Source organism: Amblyomma mixtum, chromosome 4 (assembly GCF_055824585.1).
Source record: "Amblyomma mixtum isolate Tamu chromosome 4, ASM5582458v1, whole genome shotgun sequence".
Taxonomy (NCBI): domain Eukaryota; kingdom Metazoa; phylum Arthropoda; class Arachnida; order Ixodida; family Ixodidae; genus Amblyomma; species Amblyomma mixtum.
Window position 1 is genome coordinate 12,317,653 of NC_143015.1, and position 5,509 is coordinate 12,323,161.

General features: G+C 51.4%; 1 pseudogene; it reads left to right on the forward strand.

Moving 5' to 3' along the window:
* The first annotated feature begins 1,948 nt into the window (after positions 1-1,948).
* Positions 1,949-4,996, forward strand: LOC149345721 (uncharacterized; annotated as a pseudogene).
* Positions 4,997-5,509: the final 513 nt, after the last annotated feature.

Sequence of the window (5,509 nt, forward strand, 5' to 3'; positions counted from 1 at the left end):
GGAGAGGAAGTGTGCTTGGATCAGCACATAAGGGATCGCTCCTAACAACTACTAGGTGGAGGTTCCTAGTTTCGGACCCCAGTTGAGGTGACCGCCACCCGGGCGAGCCCAACTGAGGCTTGTTGAGTCTGTAAGTCGTGGCAGCCGAGCAAGATCGCCTCCCAGTCATCCCGGGTTGGGTTGGGGAAGGGGGAATAACCGTGTTGGAGCGGCAGGCCCCCACCATGTGATAGGAGTCAGAAGACACTGCACTACAGTGTGGACAGCTGCCGCTAAAGGAGGGTAAAAATGTTTAGTGCTGCCGGGCACAACAATGTATTGGGGAGAAGGCGGAGAAGGAGCCGCTAATCCGCTCTTTTGAGGCCTTTACTTGGGCGGGGGTAAAGGCGATGACTGTCTTTATAGTAGGCTGTAATGTCTTTGACGGTATCATCATCATCGGCCTGACTACGCCCACTGCAGGGCGAAGGCCTCTCCCATGTCTCTTCAATTAACCCTGTCCTTTGCCACTTGAGGCCACCGTATCCCCGCAAACTTAATTTCGATCGCCCACCTAACTTTCTGCTGCCCCCTGCTATGCTTTCCTTCTCTTGGAATCTACTCCGTTGCCTTAAGGACCATCGGTTATTGTGCCTTCGCATAACATGCCCTGCCCAAGCCCATTTCTTCCTCTTGATTTCGACCAAGTTTGTTACCCCACCCATTCAGCCCGCTTCCGAGCTCTCAACCTTACACCTATCGTTTTCCTTTCCATAGCTCGCTGCATTTTCCTCACCTTAAGCTGAACCCTCTTTGTTAGCCTCCACGTTTCTGCCCACTAGGTGAGTACCGGTAAGATACAGCAGTTGTATACTTTTTTTTTGAGGTATATTGGTAAACTGACATTCATGATCTGAGAGAACCTCTCATATGCGCATCACCTCATTCTATTCTTCTAGTTATTTCCCTCTCCTGATCCGGATCAGCGGTCACTACCTGTCCTAAGTAGACATATTCTCTTACTACTTCCAGCACCTCGCTACCGATTGCGAACTGCTGTTCCCATGCTAGGCTGTTGAACATTACTTTGGTTCTCAGCATGTTAATTTTTATCTCTACCGTTCTGCTCTGCCTGTGTAACTCATTGATCATGCTTTGCGGCTCATGTCATGAGTGACTTATCAAGGCAATGTCATTAGCGAATCGTAGATTACTTTGGTATTCTCCAATAACTCTTATCCCCAGATGTTCCCATTTTAGGACCCGGAATGCTTCGCGTGAACAGGCGGTGAATAGATTTTGTCTCCCTGATTGTTTGTGTCTCCCTGCCTGACACCTTTCCTTAGTAGAATTTTATTGCTTACTTTATCGAAGACCATGGTAGCTGTGCAATCGTTATAAATATCTGCCAATATTCTCACATAACACTCTTCTACACCTTGATTCAACAATTCCCACATAACAGCTGAGATTTCCACCGAGTCAATTGCTTTTCGTAATCAGTGAAGGCTGTATACAGGGGTTGGTTATGTTATATGTGGTTATATTGGTCATGTTATATATAGGGGTTGCTTATGCACGGAAAGGAAGCTGAGCGGTCTATAATTCTTCAAGTCCTTGACGTCTCCTTTCTTATGAATTAAGATAATGTTAGAGTTCTAGCAAGCTCCTGGCACGCTCCAGGTCAGAAGGCATTGCGTATAAAATGTATACACAATGCAACATATCGACCTTGTAAGACAGGCCTTCGGCTCCCGAACCTTGGGCGACTGGCGTAAGGAAGAAGAGGACGAAGACAACGGCGCCGTTGCTCGTGCGTGTGCGCTGATCGCTGCCGCTGGGACTGGTCGCTGCCTCAGGACTGAACCGAGGCGTACCGCTAGCCGTTTGCGACGCAGCGCCTTCGGAGACTACGCTACACTACACTTGGTGGAGGTGCTGTCTGCTCTCACCATCGGGATACGCCACGATGCCCAGGCTTCAAGGTTCTACCACGGTGCCCGACCCCCCGGCCCAACCTGTCCAGCCTGCTGGCCCTGCTTTCATCTGTTCTGGTGCCGTCCGTCAGCGCGACCCTACGATCTTCAGCGGCACGGATGACACCGATGTGGAGGACTGGTTGGCCTCCTATGAACGCGTAAGCGCTTATAACAAGTGGGACGACAGCATCAAGCTTACCAACGTTATATTTTATTTGAGCGACGTTGCCAATCTATGGTTCCGCAACCACGAGGCGGACATCTCCAGCTGGGCGGATCTTAAAACCAGCCTCACGGAGGTCTTTGGCCGTCCCGCTGTGCGTAAGCTCCGTGCCGAGCAACGCTTGCGCAGCCGTGCACAACAAAGCGGCGAAAATTTTACAAGTTACATCGAAGATGTCGTCGACCTTTGTAAGCGCATCAACGCTTCCATGAGTGAGGCCGACAAGATAAAAATATTATGAAAGGAATTGATGATGACGCCTTCCAGATGCTCGTGGCCAAAAATCCCCAATCTGTGTCCGACGTGATAAGCCACTGCCAAAGCTTCGATGAGCTGCGCAAACAGCGCCTGTCGACCCGCCGAGCCGGCTTTCAAGAGGCAAATATTTCCAGCTTGACTCTTCCCCAGGACGGTGCTCTGGACCATCAGTCGCTCCTCCAGCACATTAAGCAGTTCGTCCATGAGGAAGTCGCCCGCCAGCTGTGCTTGTCGACCAGCCTACCTACTCCTGCGCCGCCGCTCACTCCCAACATCCAGCGTGTCATACAGGAGCAGGTCGCCGAGGTATTGCCCTCTCCTCCTCCACCTCCTCAGCAGCCACTGATCACGGCTCCATTAACTTACGCGGATGCTGTGGCGCGACCGCGGCCTTCGCCTGCTGCTCCTGCCTACGGGCCTCCCCATCACCTGTTAGAGCCCCAGCGACCTGCACCAACCGCTTATCGTCCGGTTGCCCGCCCAAGACAACAGCCGCAGCCTCTCAACCCCTGGCGTACGCAAGACAACCGCCCTATTTGCTACGCCTGCGGAGTCGCTGGCCACGTCGCTCGCTTGTGCCGCAGTCGCGACTATCGTCCGTATATTTATAGGCGTGAGCCGACTTACGATCTATCCCCGACCTCCTCGCCTGTGTCACATGAGCCGCCTCCCGATCCGTCTTCGTCTAGCTACCGTTTCGGCTCTCACCGCTCGCCGTCCCCTGGCCGACGTTCCCGCTCTCCGATGCTCCGCCGCCCACCCGCTCCGCAAGCGGAAAACTCTTCCTGCCGTTTCTCTCCGCACCGCCAGCGCTCAGGACATTCGACCATTAGCCGCTTGCACCGCCCGCCTGCTTATCGCAAACGTCCCCTATACAATCGAGTTCATCGTCCTCGCCCGCTCATCTCACGACGTCATCCTTGGTTGGGACTTCCTTGGGCTGGCATAAGGAAGAAGAGGACGAAGACAACGTGCGTGTGCGCTGATCGCTGCCGCTGGGACTGGTCGCTGCCTCAGGACTGAACCGAGGCGTACCGCTAGCCGTTCGCGACGCAGCGCCTTCGGAGACTACGCTACACTACAACCCAGCTTAAAATCGGGTTCGTGACCGGCTGGAGTGGAGAGAACAGCCCGGTGAGAAAGAGCGCGGCCGGCTGCGTCTGCTGCCTCGTTTCCTGCCAACCCCTGATGAGCAGGGGCCCATATACGGTAACGGTGTACGGGATCCGTATCCCGTATGAAATATTTGTAGATTAGATAGGCTAGGAAGGGAGTGCAGCGTTGTGCAACGTTCCGACAGGCCCCTCGCTACTCAGATTCGAACCCGACCGCGACGGCCGCGTTTCGACGGCGCCCGTGTGCTGTGCGATGTCAGTGCACGTCAAAGATCCCCAGATGGTCGAAACTATGCCGAAGACCTCCACTACGGCACCTTTTTCTTCCTTACTTCCTTTACTCCCTCCTTTATACCTTCCTACGGCACGGTTCGGTTGCCCACCGAGATAAGTGGGACAGACACTGCGATATCCTTCCCTCAAAGCCAATTTTGTTTTGAGAAGTACAGCATATTAGAGAATGAAAAACAGTGGACTCACAATTCAAATACAATCCTAATTGCAATAGAATCAGAACTGAAACACACCGCCGTGTGAAAGAACAATGCTGTATCATTTCTACTGCTCCGATGCTGTTGACCGCAGCAAAATGTTTTCTTCGGCACGCACGTCTAAAACGGTTTAATCACAGCGGCCTTGCTGGAGACAACTCAGAAAACAGCATAGGAGTACACAAAAGACACGAATGCACAGTAAAACACAGCTGGAACACGGGAATAAAGCCCCACCTGCCGCGTCAGCTGCAAAGACTACCATATTTTTGATAGTGTTGAGTGGTTGATGAGCTATATTATGCAAATAAGATCTGCTGGTTTGCTGTACGAAGAGTAAAAAAAATTGTGGAATGTATAATGCTTAGGATATGTCGGTAATCCGTTTTTATAGTTGTTATTTGGTTTATGGTTGGGACGCCGTATTGAAGGGTTCCAGAAATTTCGACCACCTGGGGTTCGTCAACGCGCACTGACATTGCACAGTACACGGGCCTCTTAAATTTCGCCTCCATCGAAATGCGACCGCCGCGGCCGGGATTGAATCCGCGTCTTATGGGTCAGCAGCCGCGCACCATAACCACTGAGCCCGCGGCGGCCATTTATTATTTGTAGAGCGCCATATGTAAAACGCAGAAATATCATAATGTATAATTTGGAAATCAAACAATGTTGGCGATGCGACGGGCCTCACACTGGACAAAAGTGTGCTTCGACAGAAACTGATTTTGAATGGAAAGCGCTTTTTCCGCTGGCCTGTGAAAGCACCATTTGAAATGTTTATTCCAACAATTTCGCAAAACGACTGAAGTTAATACTTGCGAATGATGACTGCACAACATGTTCAAGCGGACTGATCATGATATCAAAATTGCAGATAGCCGGACTGGGATGAGCCTTTCTGATAATTCATTCTTTGCGCCAATCATAACAGGCTGGTACAGATCGTAGAGTGATCAAGAATGCTTTAGCAATGATTCGTTTTGTTCCGAGCTGTCTATTGTCTTGATAATGTGCCCTCAGTAAGGAGAGGTATTCCTGAGCAAACAAGTGTTTTGTTTTTTAATTTAAATGGAATCGAAGTTGGCGGCTGGTGCTGTGTACGATTAGCTTGATTGCCAGTAAATGCTCTCATTACCACACGCCACTGCCGTTATCCTATTTTTGATATGCCCCGAATAAGCTTCACTTCGATGGGTTGCGAGCGGAGCAGCAAACACGAATCGCGCATCTTTCCACAAGCAACAACCGCCGTTGCGCGCTACCAAGCGCACGCAGTCTCGTCGCGTCGTCTCTCCGCCTTTCTCTTGTGTTCAGATCGGCACCAAAAGACGACAGCAGAATAACAACATTAGGCGAAAAACAACGCATTGAAAGGAGTACCGAAGCAGAAGCCACGCGTGTTCAATCCGCGTCGCTATCGATGCCACCGCACTTCTCGTAAAGCCAGCGCCTTCTTGGCTT